Consider the following 19,885-nt stretch of genomic DNA (forward strand, 5'->3'; position numbering starts at 1 on the left):
GGACTCTTCATTGCTGTTTCTGTAACAGTTTTGTTTTGCTGGTCAGGGTTGTTAGGCCTGAGCTGACCCCCCCCCCCCCACCTCTGAATCTAGAGGACTGGTGGACCACTCTTAGTCTGGCCTCTACCCTTTGACTTGTTTGGCAAGGGTGACCCTACCAAGAGCTAAAGCATAAAGCCCTGACTCCAGACAACGCAGCTCTCCAGGTCACTGAGGCACGCAAGCCTCCAAACCCTACAGTAGGGTTGTGGTCCTCTTGGATGTAAAAAACATGTAAGATACAAACTTATCTGACTGTGATAATTAACCTGATGTTCAGGTCAAGTTTACATTCCTGTAAACTGTTCGGCTGCAGTGTAATGGATGTTTTGCTGAGAATCGTGAGTGCCCTAGAATTAGGAATTGTGTGTGTGTATGGAGTGTTGGCTGCCGTGATTTCTGTAAATCATCGTTCTGGATGGGTTGTTGCTGGGATGGGTGGGGGGTGGGGAGCGGTTGGTTAGAATCACCCATCACCCAGGACACGCCCTCTTCTCATTGCTACCGTCAGGAAGGAGGTACAGGAGCCTGAAGGCACACACTTAATGATTCAGGAACAGCTTCTCCCCCTCTGGCATCAGATTTCCGAATGGACATTGAACCCATGAACACCACCTCACTACACTTCTATTTCTATTTTTTGCACTAATTTAATGTAACTAATATATTTACTGTAACTCAGTCTTTTTCTATTATATATTGCATTGTACTGCTGCTGCAAAGTTAATAAATTTCATGGCATATGGCAGTGATACTAAACCCCTTTCTGAAAGTCCAGAGGCTGAGGAATTCAGATTGACTGTAGGTTGGTTTAGATTTTGTCCCTAAACCCACTTCGAGTTGGCCATTTCAGCGAAAGCACTGACTGAAAAGCTTGTTTATCAAGAGAGCACAGAGCAGGCCCTCCTGGCCCCTTGAGCCTCGGCGCACAGCAGCCAGCGATTAACCCGAGCCTAATCACGGCATAATTTACAACAACCAATTAACCTATTAATTAATCTTTGCACCCGGGGTAAACCCACGCATTCCACGACAAGTACGGACAGGCTCCTCACAGACGAGGTTGGAATTGAACTCTGAACTCTTGGCGCCCCAAGCTGTAATAGTGTCGCACTAACTTCTGTGTGACCTTGCAATGCACGTGCTTCAATCTGGGTAAACGGGGAGTATTGGTGCCTAAATCTGATTTGAGTTGTGTGCAATACAGATGTACTCACTAACGAACACAGTCACAGTGATTTTAGTCAATGGAGCAGCACAATAACGCAGCGGCTAGTGTAACGCTCTAACAGCTTCGGCGACCGAGGTTCAATTCCCGCCACTGTCTGCAAGGAGGTTGTACGTTCTCCCCGTGAATGTGTGGGTTTCCTCCGGGTGCTCTGGTTTCCTCCCACATTCTAAAGACTTGCGAATTCACTCAGCTTCACTAGCCCATCCCTGAACTCTCTTTCAAGGGATCATGTTCTTGATATGTATTATTATTTCTTTGTTTCCTTTTTGTATTTTCAGTGTTAAATTTTTTTTGCACATTAGTTGTTGCCTATCCTGGTGTCTGTGATCTTTCATTGATTCTATTGTGTTTCTTGTATTTACTGTGAATGCCTGCAAGAAAATGGATCTCGGGGTTTATCGAGGCGTTCTCTAAGGTGCCGCACAAAAAATTTATCCATAAGATAAGGATGTTTGGAGTTGGGGGTGATGTATTAGCGTGGATCCAGGATTGGTTAACCAATAGACAGCAGAGAGTTGGGATACATGGACGTTTCTCTGGTTAGCAATCCGTGGTGAATGGTGTGCCACAGGGGTTGGTGCTGGGCCCGCAACTGTTCACAATACACATTAATGATCTGAAGAGTGGACTAAGTGTAATGTATCAGGCAACACACATCAAAGTTGCTGGTGAACACAGCAGGCCAGGCAGCATCTCTAGGAAGAGGTACAGTTGACGTTTCAGGCAGAGACCCTTCGTCAGTTAGTCCTGACGAAGGGTCTCGGCCCGAAACATCGACTGTACCTCTTCCTAGAGATGCTGCCTGGCCTGCTGTGTTCACCAGCAACTTTGATGTGTGTTGCTTGAATTTCCAGCATCTGCAGAATTCCTGTTGTAAGTGTAATGTATGTAAGTTTGCTGATGATACCAAATTGAGTGGAAAAGCAAATTGTGCAGAAGATATGGAGAGTCTGCAGAGAGATATAGATAGGTTAAATGAGTGGGGTAAGGGTCTGGCAGATGGAGTACAGTGTTGGTAAATGCAGCGTCATCCATTTTGGCATGCTGCTGTGCAGAGGAACTTGGGAGTGCTTGTGCATGAATTGCAAAAGGTTGGTTTGCAGGTATAGCAGGCTATCAAGAAGACAAATGGGATTTTGGCCTTCATTGCTAGAGGGATTGAATTGAAGAGCAGGGAGGTTATGCTGTAACTGTACAGGGTACTGGTGAGGCCAAACTTGGAGTACTGCGTGCAGTTCTGGTCTCCTTACCTGAAGGATGTACTGGCTTTGGAGGCGGTGCAGAGGAGGTTCACCAGGTTGATTCCAGAGATGAAGGGGTTAGATTATAAGGAAAGATTGAGTCACCTGGGACTGTACTAACTGGAATTCAGAAGGATGAGAGGAGGTCTTATAGGAACATATGAAATTATGAACAAGATAGATAAGACAGAGGAAAGTTTTCCACTAGTAGGTGAGACTAGAACTAGGGGACATAACCTCAAGATTCGGGGGAGTAGATTTAGGACAGAGATGAGAAACGACTTTTGCTAGAGAGTGGTGAATTCGTGGAATTCTCTGCCCAGTGAAGCAGTGGAGGCTACCTCAGTAAATATATTTAAGACAAGGTTGGATAGATTTTTGCATAGTAGGGGAATTAAGGGTTATGGGGAAAAGGCAGGTAGGTGGAGATGAGTCCATGGCCAGATCAGCCGTGATCTTATTGAATGGCGGAGCAGGCTTAACGGGCCAGGTGGCCGACTCCTGCTCCTGTTTAGGTTCTATGTACATGGTGACATGTATGAGCTTTGATAATAAATTCACTTTGAACTTTGAGTTAGGTTAATTGGTCACATGGGTGTAATTGGTCAGTGTGGGCTCGTTGAGCTGGAAGGGCCTGTAACTGCAATTGTATATTTCTAAATAAAACAGAGCAGTCATTTCTGAAGCACCTTGTCTACATCCAATGACGACTGTGTTTCTCTAGGTTATTGGTTGGGGAAAATCTGTGCCCTTTCCAACTGAGAAAGCTGATCTTTCGTGTTGAAGGGAAACATTGGTCAGGGGACAGAACTCCCGTTGAAATGATGTACCTGTTGTTCACAGCTGAGACCTCGGCCTCTACAAGTGCTGCGGTAGAAAATTGGAATGCCAGTCTCGCTGTTTATTCCCACTCTAACTGCATTTCCAAATCTGCATAGTTCGCAGATTAAGCTTGCATGAGTTAAGCATCAAATGCGTTTGATGTTTTCCCCTCTGGTGAATCAGCAGGAAAATCCTTAATTGATGGGGGGAGTGGAGGAGGCGGTCAGTATCGGTGAGAAGGGCCTTGGTTTTAACAGTGGGATTTGTTGGGTCCAAGTCTCCTTCAGTGTTCTGCACTTTAGTGATCAGACAGGGCCCTGCAGTAAGAGGATGTGCAATTTTAGAACCAGGCCCTCATCTGAGATGAAGTGCAGTTTCAAACTTCCTCTAAAAATGAAGCTTGTTTACTTCTCATAACGCCGCTGGCATTTAGGGCAGCAATGAGGGCCCTCCATCTCATATAGAAGGATTCTTTATTTCCATTTCCATATGTTTTCTTTTTCCATCACGGTTGTTGACCCTGAGCTGAACCCCTGAACCTCGAGGGCTGGTGGGCCACTCCACTTTTAGTCTGGCTTCTACCCTTTGACCGGTTTGACATGGGTGACCCTACCAAGAGCCAAAGCACAAGACTCCAGCCAGCGTAGCTCTCCGGGTCATTGAGGCACGCAAGCCTCCAAACCCTATGACAAGATTATGGTCCTCTTAGAGGTATAACTGAAGCCAGTTTGATTAATGTGGCCAGTCGAGCTTGACTTTTGAGATTTGTGGAGCATGGGCAGGCAACAGCGTGATTATCTTTGTAGTGTTGGCAGCCCTACCTGAAAGCTGCTTGGCCAGATGCCAGCTGTACCTACGACTTCTCCATTTACTTTGCTATGGTTTTGTGCACCCATAAACATGACTGGCCAATTTGAGCTGGCTCTGAGCAAGAGAAACATGGTTCAGCTCCTTTGTTCTAGCTCCCTCAGTTTGTTTTCCTCAAGTTTTCACTCAGTTCCCCTTTTCAAACTTTCTAAATTGCATGAATACCAGTATGTGGCTGGTAGTGTAAACCAACTAATGTGCCTGCGCTTGCTCATTGTCCTTCTACAGCCTGGTTAGCTTGTGGTTCTCAGCTGTCTGAAGGGAGCGGGGCCTAGCGGATATGTTTGTGGTGTGGGTGTATGGAAGGAAAAGATTTCAGATGTGCCTTCTCTCTCCTCCTGCCTTTTGCCACCAGCATGCTCTATTCTTGAATGAACTGCAGTTTCCGCTGAGGAATTGGGTGATTTTAAAGCCATTGACAAAAACCACCATATTCTTGTTCAAATCCCCTGCAGCTGGCGTTCCCAACTTGGGATCCATGAACTTTTTCCTTCCCCCACAACTCCTCCTCTCCCCCCCCCCCCCGCAAGTTTAATGGTATAAAAACTGTTGGGATCCCATACTCTATGGCCTTGCACTTCCAAGGTATTATTAAGTCTGTTTGGCTTGGGAGAATGACATTGGCTGACAGCATTGTGGAGCAAAGACTAGTTATGTTCTTCCAGTGGGAGTTTGTTAGTGAGTAAGGAGTGATCTGGGTATTGGAAAATCTAGTGCTTTCAATACTTACCTGCAAGCCTTGCTGAAGAATTCCCAATTTCTCATCTTGTTCTTTGAAAGCCTGGGAGGCTTTTTCTTTAATCATTGTGTAATTCACCTGGAAGATGGTGTTGAATGTAGGTAGGAATATTTTAATGTCAGCTGTGTCCGTGCTGGTCTGGTCTAATTTTGCCTGTTATGCCGCTGGATTTAGGACAGCAATGAAGGTCCTCCACCTCTGGTTCAGGGCTTCCTTCATCGTGCCAGTAGCTTCCTCTCGGTTTTCACTACTGTCAGTCAGGCAAGTCCCGGGTGGAGACTCAGGAATACCGTCACACTCAGGTGTAGGAGGATTCTTCATTGCTGTTTCCATAACTGTTCTGTTTTGCCATTCGGGGTTGTTAGCCCTGAGCTGAACCTGGTGGACCACTCTTAGTCTGGCCTCTACTCTTTGACCTGTTTGGCATGGGTGACCCTACCAAGGTCAAAAGCATAAACCCCTGACTCCAGCCAATGCCGCTGTCCGGGTCATTGAGACACGCAAGCCTCCAAACCCTACGACAAGTTTGTGGCCCTGTTGGGTGAGTGTAAAACAGGGTAAGGTTTAAACTCCTCTGACTGTGGGAATTAACTTGACGTTCAGGTCAAGTTTATGTTCCTGTAAACAGTTCAGCTGTAGTGTAATGGGTGTTTTTGCTGAGAATTGGGGGTGCCCTAGGATTAGGCACTGTGTATGTGTGGAGTGTTGGCTGCCTCATTTCCTTTTCTTCATTCTCCAGCCAACATCGCTCCCCGGGTCATTGAGGCATGCAAGCTTCTAAACCCTACGATGGGATTGGAGTCCTCTTGGAGGTGGCACTAGTTTGAAGGGTTAGATTTTCAGAGCTGGGGCTAAAATGATGGAGGGCAGTCTTTTGCAGGTGGAAGTAAGTCTCTGGGTGCCACGTAACTGAAAAAGGACCTCGGGACCAGGGTTTAGTCCATTCCCGTCCTGGCTGGGTTGTGGGGGGGAGTGTAGATCAGATCTGCTAACTTTTGCTAACTGGGACTTTGGAGTAAAACAGTTATCTTCCTGTAGCTGAGCACGAGTAAACTGTTATCAGGATCTGCCAATTGTGAGCGCAGGCTAGGGTTTTCCAGCTGTTGTCCCTGTGTGTTCGACCCGGGTGGAAGAAAGGTTCGGCTTTGGTAATGAAGAATGGGCTTCCTACTTGATAAGGTGTTCAGTGTTGAAAACCAAGAGGTTGTGCTGATCAGAAAATGAGAATCAAAAAAGCAGAACTGAGGACAGGAAGTCTGAACTTTATCCTGATGACATGAATATCAATTTCTCCTTCCCACAAACAAAATCCTCCCCCCCCCCCACTCTGACCTTTCACCTCTTCTCACCTGCCTATTAGTTCCGTCTGGGCGCACTCCTCCTATCAGATTCCTTCCGTTCCAGCCTTGCCTTTCCCACCCACCTGGCTTCCTGCTTCCTGCTAGCCCCTTTCCCTTCCCCCCACCTTCTTATTCTGGCACCTTCCCCCTTCCTTCTCGGTCCTGAAGAAGGGTCTTGTCCTGAAAAGCCGACTGTTTATTCATTTCCATAGATGCTGCCTGGCCTGCTGAGTTCCGCCAGCATTGTGTGTGTCGCACAGGAAGTCTGAATTTGGGTTTTAAGTACAGCAGACTTGCAGAGTAACAGGGCCTGTTGCTGATGTGATCTGATTTTTTACTTGATTCCTGCTACAGCATTATTTGGAACCTTGCTGGTAAAAGTTCCTTTGTTTGGCCATGTTTTCAATTCCACCTTCTACTGTTCCACGCACACAAAACACTGGTGGAACTCAGCAGGTCAGGCAGCATCTACAGCAGGGGTTCCCAATCTTTTCTGTGCTGCGCCTCCGACCGTTAACCGAGGTGGGTCGCGGAGCCCAGGTTGGGAACCCCTGATCTATGGAGTGAAATGGACAGCTGCCATTTTGGACTGAGAACTTTCATCAGGACAAGAAAGGGAGGGGGCAGTGGGGCGAGGAGTACAAGCTGGCAAGGAGGTGCGTGGGTGGGGCAGGGGGTGTAAAGAAGGTAGGAGAGGATGGCAAAGGAGGTATCTAACAGGAGAGGAGAGTGGACCATGGAGGAGGAGGAGGAGAGAGAAGCTGTACTTCTTCCACCCATCACCTGCCAGCTTCTTAATTCAACCCCCTCACCTGGTCTCACCCATCACCTGCCAGCTTGTACCGTACTCCTTCCCCTCTCCCGGTCCATTTATCACATGTTTATAGAAGCACACCGTGAAATGGCGTTTGATTTAACCGACACAGCCGACGGTGCACGTGTTGCCACACATTCTGGTGCCAAGTCGATAGGGCAGTTAAGAAAGCTTATGGGGTGTTAGCTTTCATAAATCGAGGGATAGAGTTTAAGAGTCACGATGTAATGATGCAGCTCTACAAAACTCTGGTTAGGCCACACTTGGAGTACTGTGTCCAGTTCTGGTCACCTCACTATAGGAAGGATGTGGAAGCATTGGAAAGGGTACAACGGAGATTTACCAGGATGCTGCCTGGTTTAGAGAGTATGTATTATGATCAGAGATTAAGGGAGCTAGGGCTTTACTCTCTGGAGAGAAGGAGGATGAGAGGAGACATGATAGAGGTATACAAGATAATAAGAGGAATAGGTAGAGTGGACAGCCAGCGCCTCTTCCCCAGGGCACCACTGCTCAATACAAGAGGACATGGCTTTAAGGTAAGGGGTGGGAAGTTCAAGGGGGATATTAGAGGGAGGTTTTTTACTCAGAGAGTGGTTGGTGTGTGGAATGCACTGCCTGAGTCAGTGTTGGAGGCAGATACACTAGTGAAATTTAAGAGACTACTAGACAGGTATATGGAGGAATTTAAGGTGGGGGCTTATATGGGAGGCAGGGTTTGAGGGTCGGCACAACATTGTGGGCCGAAGGGCCTGTACTGTGCTCTACTATTTTATGTTCTAACATTATTCTGGCTTCTACTCCCTTCCTTTCCAGTCCTGGTGAAGGGTCTCAGCCTGAAATGTTAACCCTTTAGTCACCTCTGTAGTGCTGCATGACCTGCTGAGTTCCTCCAGCATTGTGTGTGTGTTACTCTGGGTTTCCACCATCTGCAGAACCTCTAGTGTTTATGATGTGCTGTCTCCTGTTCATTTTTGCCCCTTGCATATCTGCATGGTGAATTAGACAGGTGGCGATTTCCCCAACATGCCCGTTACGCCGCTGGCGATTAGGGCAGCAATGGTGGTCAGCCGTCTCTGCCAGTGTTCAGGGCTTCCTTCGTCCTGTCAGTAGTTTCCTCTCAGTTTTCACCACTGCCAGTCATACAAGTCCCGGGTGGAGGCTCAGGAATACCATCGCACTCAGATGTAGAAGGATTCTTCATTGCTGTTTCCATAACAATTTTGTTTTACCAGTCAGGGTTGTTAACACCGAGATAAACCTCTAAACCTGGGGGACCAGTGGACCACTCTCACCGGTGGGCCTCGACCCTTTGACCTGTTTGGCATGGGTGACCCTACCAAGAGCCAAAGCATAAACCCCTGACTCCGGCCAACATCGCTCTCCGGGTCGTTGAGGCACGCAAGACTCCAAACCCTACGACACGGTTGTGGTCCTCTTGGGGGATTTCCCCAACATGACAAAAAAATGCAAGGTTCTGGTGGGGTGAGATAGGCTGGGGGGAGGGTTTGGGGGAGACTTGTTCTGCCCGTGGACTCCCCCCAACCCCTTCCCATTCACTGATACAACACTGTTCGTTTCTTCTGTCTAGGCTTATTTTGAGTAACTTCTGTGTAAACGGTTCTGGGACCCATGTCATTCCATGTGGTGTACCTTTTGTTTTTCCTGCGGCTTATTTACTGAACTCGGTGTCAGCTTTTTCAGAATAAACCAGTTCAAACATAGAACCGTTTTGTGTGACTTTAACACGGGCAGCACTCCTCGAGGCCCAAGACAGGAACAGAAATAGAATCAGATTTAATATCACCAGCAAATGCCGTAAAATTTGTAGTCTCTGCGGCAGCAACACAATGCAAAACACGATAGAAAAACTGAATTACTGTGTGTGTGAGTGTGCGTATTTGTATATAATCTATATTAAGAAAGTGGTGAGGTAGTGTTGCTAGGTTCATTGTCCATTCATAAATCTAGTAGTGGAGGGGAAGAAGCTGTTCCTGAATCGCTGAGTGTGTGTCTTCTGGCTCCTGTACCTCACTCCTGACGGTAGCAATGAGAAGAGGGCATGTCCTGGCTGATGGGGGTCCTTAATGATGGATGCCGCCATTTTGAGGCATCGCTCCTTGAAGATGTCCTGGATGCTACAGAGGCCAGTGCCCATGATGGAGCTGAGTGAGTTTACAACTTTCTGCAGCTTCTCTCGGTCCTGTCCACCAGCTCCATCTCCCCCCACCCCCTACCCCCCACCAATACCAGACAGTGATACAGCCTTTAGAACACTCTCCACAGTGCATCTCTCAAAGCCTGCAAGTGTCTTGGAGACAAACCAACTTCCCACAAACTCAGAATGAAATATATCAGCTGCAGTCCCTTCTTTGGTCCACTGAGTTTGCTCCGTCATTCTGTTATGGCTAAATTATTATCCCCCTAAACCCCATTCTCGTGCCTTCACTTTCTCCCTGTAACCTTTCACACCCTGACTAATCACAAACCTACCAACCTCTGATTTAAGTGTACCTAATGACTTGCCCACCACAGTTGTTGGTTACAATGATTTCCACAGTTCACCACCCTCTGGCTAGAGGAATTCCTTCATCGTTGTTCATCCCAGTTTGGCAATAGAATAAATCAAGGAAGGTAGTGCACCCGTGGCTGACAAGAGAAATTAGGGATAGTATCAATTCCAAAGAAGAAGCATACAAATTAGCCAGAGAAAGTGGCTCACCTGAGGACTGGGAGAAATTCAGAGTTCAGCAGAGGAGGACAAAGGGCTTAATTAGGAAGGGGAAAAAAGATTATGAGAGAAAACTGGCAGGGAACATAAAAACTGACTGTAAAAGCTTTTATAGGTATGTAAAAAGGAAAAGACTGGTAAAGACAAATGTAGGTCCCCTACAGACAGAAACAGGTGAATTGATTATGGGGAGCAAGGACATGGCAGACCAATTGAATAATTACTTTGGTTCTGTCTTCACTAAGGAGGACATAAATAATCTTCCAGAAATAGTAGGGGACAAAGGGTCCAGTGAGATGGAGGAACTGAGCGAAATACTTGTTAGTAGGGAAGTGGTGTTAGGTAAATTGAAGGGATTGAAGGCAGATAAATCCCCAGGGCCAGATGGTCTGCATCCTAGAGTGCTTAAGGAAGTAGCCCAAGAAGTAGTGGATGCATTAGTGATAATTTTTCAAAACTCGTTAGATTCTGGACTAGTTCCTGAGGATTGGAGGGTGGCTAATGTAACCCCACTTTTTAAAAAAGGAGGGAGAGAGAAACCGGGGAATTATAGACCGGTTAGCCTAACGGTGGTGGGGAAACTGCTGGAGTCAGTTATCAAAGATGTGGTAACAGCACATTTGGAAAGTGGTGAAATCATCAGACAAAGTCAACATGGATTTGTGAAAGGAAAATCATGTCTGATGAATATCATAGAATTTTTTGAGGATGTAACTAGTAGAGTGGATAGGGGAGAACCAGTGGATGTGGTATATTTGGATTTTCAAAAGGCTTTTGACAAGGTCCCACACAGGAGATTAGTGTGCAAACTTAAAGCACATGGTATTGGGGGTAAGGTATTGATGTGGATGGAGAATTGGTTAGCAGACAGGAAGCAAAGAGTGGGAATAAACGGGACCTTTTCAGAATGGCAGGCAGTGACTAGTGGGGTACAGCAAGGCTCAGTGCTGGGACTCCAGTTGTTTACAATATATATTAATGACTTGGATGAGGGAATTAAATGCAGCATCTCCAAGTTTGCGGATGACACGAAGCTGGGTGGCAGTGTTAGCTGTGAAGCAGATGCTAAGAGGATGCAGGGTGACTTGGATAGGTTGGGTGAGTGGGCAAATTCATGGCAGATGCAATTTAATGTGGATAAATGTGAAGTTATCCACTTTGGTGGCAAAAATAGGAAAACAGATTATTATCTGAATGGTGGCCGATTAGGAAAAGGGGAGGTGCAACGAGACCTGGGTGTCATTATACACCAGTCATTGAAAGTGGGCATGCAGGTACAGCAGGCGGTGAAAAAGGCGAATGGTATGCTGGCATTTATAGCGAGAGGATTCGAGTACAGGAGCAGGGAGGTACTACTGCAGTTGTACAAGGCCTTGGTGAGACCACACCTGGAGTATTGTGTGCAGTTTTGGTCCCCTAATCTGAGGAAAGACATCCTTGCCATAGAGGGAGTACAAAGAAGGTTCACCAGATTGATTCCTGGGATGGCAGGACTTTCATATGAAGAAAGACTGGATGAACTGGGCTTGTACTCGTTGGAATTTAGAAGATTGAGGGGGGATCTGATTGAAACGTATAAAATCCTAAAGGGATTGGACAGGCTAGATGCAGGAAGATTGTTCCCGATGTTGGGGAAGTCCAGAACAAGGGGTCACAGTTTGAGGATAAAGGGGAAGCCTTTTAGGACCGAGATTAGGAAAGACTTCTTCACTCAGAGAGTGGTGAATCTGTGGAATTCTCTGCCACAGGAAGCAGTTGAGGCCAGTTCATTGGCTATATTTAAGAGGGAGTTAGATATGGCCCTTGTGGCTACGGGGATCAGGGGGTATGGAGGGAAGGCTGGGGCGGGGTTCTGAGTTGGATGATCAGCCATGATCATAATAAATGGCAGTGCAGGCTCGAAGGGCCGAATGGCCTACTCCTGCACCTATTTTCTATGTTGTCGTGGCTATCCCTCGAGGTCGAGGATGATGGCCTTCGTTCTGAAGAACCGGCCCACAGAGCGAAGACGCCTGTGCGTGTATTTGTTTAATGTGTACTTGATGTTGCACTCCAAGAAGCACACGATACTTCACAAACCAACCAACTGATTCCAATGGAATGGAAACCACGGCGACTGGAGCTGATGGATTTGTTGCAGCCTTCATCCGCCTTCACAGCCGTTGAGTTCGAAGTAACTTTGTCCGCCTGTTCCACCATTGAGGTCTTGGTTGGATTGTTCTTTGTCAGGGACCTCACCCTCGACCTTACCGCCATGGGTGACCCTACCAGGAGCATAGCTCCAGACGGCATCGCTCTGGGGATCTCAGGACCACACAAGCCTCTCCACCGCGACAAGGTGACAATCCACGCAGAAGAGAAATTCCTTCGTGTCTATTGTAAAGGGACGTCCTTGTATATTGTGGCTGTGCTCTCTGGTCCTAGACTTGCCCACTATCCACGGCTACTCAATCTAGGCCTTTCAATATTCAATAGGTTTCAATGAGATCCCAGACTTTTTGAGGCATTACTTGTTGAAAATGCCCTGATACTACGGTGACTGGAGCCCATTATGGAGCAGACTGAGTGTACAACTCTCTGTAGCTTATGAATAAATATTTCTCGGGCTTCTCGCTGGGTACAGCTATCTATTATAATCAATTTTTTTGATGACAATTTCTGCTGTCTTCAGGAATGATGCCTTGGCATGTGTAGTCTAGTGAAATTTATACCCCTTTATTCTGTCCCTCCTGATTGGTTAGTCCTCATCCAATCAAGCTTCTGCTCTTTCACCTTGTTTGCAATCATATTCGAGTTCTCACTTGGAGCAAGACCTTTGTCTTTGTTAAAATTATTTTCCTCAAGTTTTACTTCAATGGCTTCCTTTACCAGGCAGTCCCAAAAGCCATCGGAGTTTTTCTTATATGGAAAAAGCTTTTCATCAATTCGTTTTTAAACTTTTCACCTTAAAACCTTCTCCTGTCTTTACATGACGCCTCTGCTGGGGAAGCGTGTTGTTACTGTTTCTTTGCTCCGGATTCCGGTATCGATCTGGCACAAAATAAAACTGGAATTCAAGCTCTGATCTCAACTGGGCGGCAGTGATCAAGTTTATTTGTTCCTTTGTCATCGTGGAGTTGTTCGGTCTGTCAGAGTTCACTGGTCATGTTTATGTCTGGGATTAAATAACCATTTTTCACAGAGCACCATTGAGAGTGTTCTGACTACCTGCATCACTGTCTGGTATGGGAATTGCGAGGCATCTGATCAAAAAGTCTGCGCAAAGGATTGCGAGGACCGCTGAGAGGATCATCAAGATATTTTGTACACAGAGCCCTGAGCATTGTCTGTGATCCCTTCCATCCACCCAACAATCTCTTTGACCCCCCTACCATCAGGCAAGAGGTACTATAGCATTAGGACAAGAACTGTTAGGATAGGGGAACAGCTTCTCTCCCGAAACGCCCCAGGCCGTGGGACTACTAAACTGCCTGACACCACCTAGGTCTCATCGTATAAAAGCGCAGTAGCACTTTAAGGTGTCGTAAGTGCACCCGTGAAGGTTGAGAGGGGCTCAAATTCGACTGGGTGTCGAACTAGTGAAAGTCAGGGTGCAACCAAGTCCTCGACATGCAAGAGAATTCCTAGAAGCGTGGTTTCCCGCAAACAATTCTATAAGCAGGTGTAGACCTCGATCCCATTTATAAGCCAGTGCGAGCAAAATTCCAGAGAACACACAGAGTTTGCCACACAACCAATCAGCAAATAGACCCCCTCCCTACGTCACAATTGAGTTTCTGTAATGGCGACCATTCAGCTGATAAGGCCAAACATTCACAGGGAACGCCACAAGTGAACAGCTCGTGGACGATGTCTCCTCATGTGCCGATGAAACGTTTGCAGATGGATTGCCAAGATAGGGGAGCAACTCCACCAATAACAATAAGCTAACTTGGGGCTTGGACCGCAGGACAAGTTAGAGAGTTAATGAGATTGTATTTTGAGCCAGTGTGGACTCAATTGGCCACACTCCCCTTGTGTCATGAGGAAATATGGGGCCTCCATAACTGCACTGCAGGCCACTGTCTTTTGGTAAAAATGAGTTTAATGCTTTTTCTAACTTTTATTTTTAAGGTGTATCCTGTATCAGCCAGTACTCGCTGACAGAAAGGGCAATCAAATGCTCCTGAGCTAGCCTCTGTGAAGGTAGGATATGGTTTACTCTCTTACTCTCATTTTGGTGAAGATGCCTTGATGTATTTGCATCTCTAAATGAATAATTGTGGAATTGGCCCTTTGGGTGGAGATGCATCTCTACCAAAGGAGGTGTAAGGTGCTCCTCCCCTCCGCTAGCGTGCAGGTCACCCTTGGTCACGTGAAGCCATTGGAGCAGGTGGCGGATGGTCATCTGAGCAGCCGGTGCAGATCACAAGATCACTGATGCCAAGCAGGCAATCTCTGAAGATGATTGATAATGGCTGGGGGGTCAGCCGTCTTGTAAAGACACTGCCCAGAAAGTGGCAATGGCAAAACACTTCTCTAGAAAAGTTTGCCAGGAACAGTCATGATCATCCACGTGATATGACAGTCCTTCTGACCCTTTCAGCCGCGTTGCCAGCATCCCCTAGCCTAATCACGGGATAATTTACAATGACTAGTTAGCCTACTAATCGGTACATCTTTAGACTGTGGGAGGAAACCCATGTCTTCTACAGGGAAGGTGTACAGACTCCTTGCAGAAGAACTCTGATCTCTGCCCCGAGCTGTAACAGCGTTGCGCTAACTGCTACACTACAAACAAGGCCTTAATTCCCACCCAGACTGTGGATAAGGCTAAAGTAGTCACTTCAGGCCCTCTTTCTTCCAGAACCACCACTGCCCAAGCCTTGGTGTTTCTGCCATCTTGGTCTTTAGTTTAACTATTGAGTAATTAGACTGTTTCAATGACTTTGTGGTTTGATGTTTTATATTCTGTGCCTCTCGCTCGCTTTTTGCCATTTGCAAGATTTTTTTGTGTATCGGGTGTTGGTTCTCCTTGGTTCCATGGTGTTTCTTTGTTTCGTGGCTGTCTGTGGGAAGATGAATCTCAGGGTTGTGTACTTCACACATTGATAATAAAAGTACTTTGAATCTTTGAGTTCCATTTTGCAGTAAACCATTGGCTTCAGCCTGGTGAGACTTGACTGATGGAGAGTAGTTCATGGTTCCCTCTGTATGAGCGCTATTCTTCTCAGTGGTTAAAGGGCTCTCTTGGCTTGTGTTAGCTTTTTTTTGTGTGATTTGACTTTCCTTAACTTGACTTTAAGAGAATAAATTGACTATGGGCAGCATCATCCCAAGAAAATGTTTGTTTTTGCACTGTTGTGTTTGTATGTTGAATTCTCGTAGGATAAAATGACATGCCTGTTTCATATTGCTTCAAACTGACTGTAAAAGATAGAAAACCGAGCCCTGAAGAAGGCTTTTTACCCCCAAAATTGACTGTTTATTAATCTGCATTGCTGCTGCCTGACCTGCTGAGTTCCACTAGCATTTTGTGTGTCTCCTCTGGATTTCCAGCATCTGCAGAATCTCCTGTGTTTATGAAAAGCAGACGTCCTTGGTATTCCTGCTCCGTGGTTTCAGTAGTTGGTGTGAAGCTGGAGTTAGACCGTGTGGTTACCATGCAAGTTAGTCTGGTTTAACAATTTTTGGCAGGATGCTTCCTCTTTGAGTGCACCTGTATTCTGTGGGGTTAGTCTGTTTCAGATTTATTTACCATATGTGCATCAAAGCATAGAGTGAAATGCATTCTTTCTGCTAACAGCCAGCACACCCAAGGGTGCGCTAGGGGCAGCCTGCAAGTGTCGCCACTCGTTCCGGTGCTAACATAGCCTGCCCGCAGTGCTCAGCAGAACAGCACCGAGCGAGCCCTTTTCCACCCCCGCACGTGCACACGTGTGGGGGTTGGGGAGGGAGAGGCAGAGATCTCAGCATTTTTCCCCATTGTGGCATAGCTAATACCAGAGGATACCTTTTAAGGTGAGTGGAGGGGAGATGTCAGATGTTGTGTATTTAATATTCCAGTAATAGTTAAGCGTGGCACGTGGCCAAGTGGTTAAGGTGTTGGTCTTGTGATCTGAAGGTCGCTAGTTCAAGCCCCAGCTGAGGCAACGTGTTGTGTCCTTGAGCAAGGCACTTAACCACACATTGCTCTGCGACGACACTGGTGCCAAGCTGTATCGGCCCTAGTGCCCTTCCCTTGGACAACATTGGTGGCGTGGAGAGGGGAGACTTGCAGCATGGGCAAATGCCGATCTTCCATACAACCTTACCCAGGCCTGCGCCCTGGAAACTATCCAAGGCGCAAATCCATGGTCTCATGAGACTAACGGATACCTATTATTATTACTAATATTTAAGTAATATTGTAAATGTATTATTTGATCATTCTTTGTTTAATTTATTAGTGGTAACATGTAAAAGTATGTGAATGGCATATTTCATCACGTCACCACATAATATACGTGCGCCTCACTTAAAGTAAACACGAAACTAAACATGCGTTATCTCCCACGTTTCTCTTTTAATTAGTTTTTATCTTTTGGAGTTGCGTAACATAATATCAGAGACAGAGTCTTAGCATCAAGTGTTTGGAGTGCACTGTCAGGGTGGCAGTAGAGGCTGATACATTAGGGGCATTTAAGAGATTCTTCAGCACGTGGATAAAAGAAAAGTGGAGGGATTTGGGCTATGTAGGAGGGTAAGTTAGATTAATTGTGGAGGATGTTACGAGGTTGGCACAACGTTGTGGACAGAAAGGCCTCTACTGTACTATGTCACTACTGTGCTGATGCCAACAGGATTCTGCGGTTTCTCTTCCTGTCGTCTCCATTTGTCCATGGACTATTTGGAAAAAAACCAGCCCTGCTCTTACCGCAACACTTCTTGCCATCCAGGAGCTCAACTCTCCTTCCAGCTACGGCAGTGATTTGCTTTCACTTCTAGTCTAGTACACTGCACTCAGCTCTGGCAATCTGGTCTCTTCTACTTGAGAAAAGAAACTAATTTTTAAATTTAAATTTAGCAATTCAGCCGGGAGCAGGCTCCTTGACCCATCGCCAGCAACCCCCAGTTTAACCCTAGCCTAACCACTGGAGAATTTGGAATTTTTTTTTTAATGGAATCCTGGGTTTCTTGTTTTGTGGCTGCCTGCAAGGAGGTGAATTGAAATTGGTCATGAAATCGTTTGTACAGCACAGAACGCACTGGGTCCATGCTAATATTTTTTTGCCCATCTGCAGTGATTTGTCTTATTCTATATTTTGCATATTTAAGTGCTTATCGAAATATCTCTTAAACGTATCTGACTCTTATCTGTTCTGGTGGTGAGTTCCAGGTATCAACCACTGTGCATTTCAGAAAAAAAACAAAACTTCCTCCTCCTGTCTTCTCAGTCTGCGGGCCAGATGGACCGAAAAGGCAGGGTGTTGGGCTGGTTCTGCTGGCTGCCATGTGATGTTTACTTCGTTCTCCTCGGCGCTGAGGCCGTGGCTTGTTCCGGGCTTTGTGTCTGAGCTTCACGACGATTTTCCCTGCTATGTGTTGAACGGAGGCTGTGGGCCTACTCTGGGCTTTGTGTCTACAGACTCACTTTCATTCTGAATGCTGTTGCTTGCTTTTATTCTTTACACGATTTATGCTTTTTTTTCCCCCTCTTTCTGCACATTGGGTGTGTATTGGTCTTTTTTAAAAATCGGGTTGTTTTGGGTTTCTTGTTTTGTGGCAGACCAATCTCAAGGTTGTATCAACGTATAAATTATAATGTACTTTGAACTCCACCCCTTCACTTTAAAGTATGCGTTCTGCCTTTTGATAACCCTTCCACTGGGGGAGGTGGAGGACTGGATTATCTGGCTACCCTTGGATTCTGCAGTTTTGACTCCTTTACTGTGTCTCATAAGCTAGGAGGTGGCTGAATGGCCTTTTGTGCTAATGGCAGCTTTCAAATCCTACTCCGGTTCCGTTCCCTGAGCCGGCGTCCCGTTCCGGTTCCATTAGATTCTACCATCAAGAGCCAGTTAATCAGCCAACCGACTAGGCCTTTGGGAGGGAGGAGGGAACGAGCACCAAGGGGGAGACTTTGAAGCCAAAGGGAGAACGGTAAACTCTGCCCACCCACTATCAGATGTTGGGGACAACCCCAGATCACCAGGACTGTGTAGTAGCAACATTATCTGTTTTCTTTCGGAAGCTGTCCATTTCTTTGCTGTGAAGTTAATGATCTGTCCATTTCTTTTCTCATAGATGCCCTCTCTTGCTGTTTATTTCAAACATTCTTTTGGTTTCAGGATCACGTGGTTTTAACATACTTCTTGCTCTCTAGACGTTCTCATTAATCTGTTAACTAGGTAACACCGTATGCGTGAATTTGCCTCGGCAACTGCCTTGCCCGCTCAGAAGTGCTCAATTGCCCCTTTCCTCCTTTGGCAGGTTAATACTGGTTTTGTTGCTTCCCCAGTCCCAAGGAAGGGTCTTCAACCCAGAGTAACGTACAGAAAATGCCGGAGGGACTCAGCAGGCCAGGCAGCATCTATGGAAAGGAATAAACAGTTAATGTTTCAGACCGAGACTGTCATCAGGAAAGGAAAGGAAGGGGGAAGAAGTCTTCACCCCTCTGTTTTTTTATCTCCCCCCCACAGGTGCTGTCTGCCCAACTGAATCATAACATTTTCTGTTTTATTGAGTGAAAAATGCTCCCCTTCTCCCCCTCTCTCCCCCCCCAATCTATTGCAGTCACTTACTGCACGTGGACAGCAGATGCATTTGTTACTGTAGTGAGTCCTAAATGCTGGGTGTTGTTTGTGTGTAACTTTTCATACCCTGAAGCCCAGTATTCTGTGTGTGCTGCAAAGAGGTACAGAGGAGTTTCACCAAGATAGCCAGTTCTGTGCAAAAGCCTTAGGCATATATTATATTTCAATGTATTATATATTATTTATAAAGGTATATGTAAGTGTATATATTTTATTTATGAATTTATATATGTATTTTATTTGTGCATATATAGTATTTATATTATATATGTAAAGAAGTTTCTTGTACTGTGACCAGGCAGCATCCATCAGAATAGAAGGTGAAATGAGTGGGTATGTGAATATCACGAGAGGAGTCAGGCAAGCTTGTGTCTGTTCACCAGACTTATTTCAACCTGTACAGTGAAAATATCCTGGGAAGTATCAAAGACATCAAAGGACTCACAATTGGAGGCCATAATATAAATAACATCAGATATGCTGATGACATCGTACTAATAGCTGACTCAGAAACAAAACTTCAAGAACTACTCACTATAGTGGCAGCAGAAAGTAATCGCAGAGGCCTCTCAATCAACACCAAGAAGACAGAAAGCATGGTCACCTCCAGAAAGACAAACATCCCACAAAGTGTGATCAAGATCGGAAATACAAACATCAAACAAGTCAACAAATTCAAATATCTTGGCAGCCTAATAACAATTGATGGCAGGTGCGACACAGATATCAAATACAGAATAGCAATGGTGAAAGAAGCTTTCCAAAAAAATGAAGACCATATTAACAGACAGAAAGATGAGCACGTACACTGAAAACAGAATACTGCAGTGCTACATTTATTCTACCCTGACTCATGGAAGTGAATGCTGGACCATTTCCCCAGCGATGGAAAAGAGACTAGAAGCAGCTGAATTATGGTTCTACAGGAGAATGTTAAAAATATCATGGACCACACACACATCGAATAAAGAAGTTCTCAGAAAAGCCCAAGTAGTTCGATCACTCGTAGCAACAGTAAGAGAAAGACAACTCAGATTCCTAGGACTCATCATGCAGAAAGATGAACTAGAAAAACTCATACTCTCTGGAAAGATTGAGGGGAGCAAACCTAGAGGAAGACCTCGACTTATGTACATCAAAAGCATGGCCAGGTGGCTACACATCGAGGAAATGGAAGTCATCCACAAAACGAAGGATAGATCTGTATGGAAAACCATGGTCACCAAGATCCGCATCGGATATGGGACCTAGACAGACAGATTATATAGTGCCTAAGACTTTTACACA

The 19,885-nt window shown here is 45.9% G+C and overlaps 1 protein-coding gene across 3 annotated transcripts in view; it reads left to right on the top strand.

Annotated features, from left to right (window-relative positions):
- LOC140203813 (RAC-beta serine/threonine-protein kinase) overlaps positions 1–19,885 on the top strand; it is a 155,920-nt gene that overhangs the window by 50,985 nt on the left and 85,050 nt on the right. For all 3 annotated transcript variants that reach the window (XM_072269901.1, XM_072269900.1, XM_072269902.1), the window contains one exon: positions 13,938–14,009. The gene's annotated coding sequence lies outside the window, so the exon portion shown is untranslated. The remainder of the gene's footprint in view (positions 1–13,937; positions 14,010–19,885) is intronic.

Source organism: Mobula birostris, chromosome 10 (genome assembly GCF_030028105.1).
Source record: "Mobula birostris isolate sMobBir1 chromosome 10, sMobBir1.hap1, whole genome shotgun sequence".
Lineage (NCBI taxonomy): Eukaryota > Metazoa > Chordata > Chondrichthyes > Myliobatiformes > Myliobatidae > Mobula > Mobula birostris.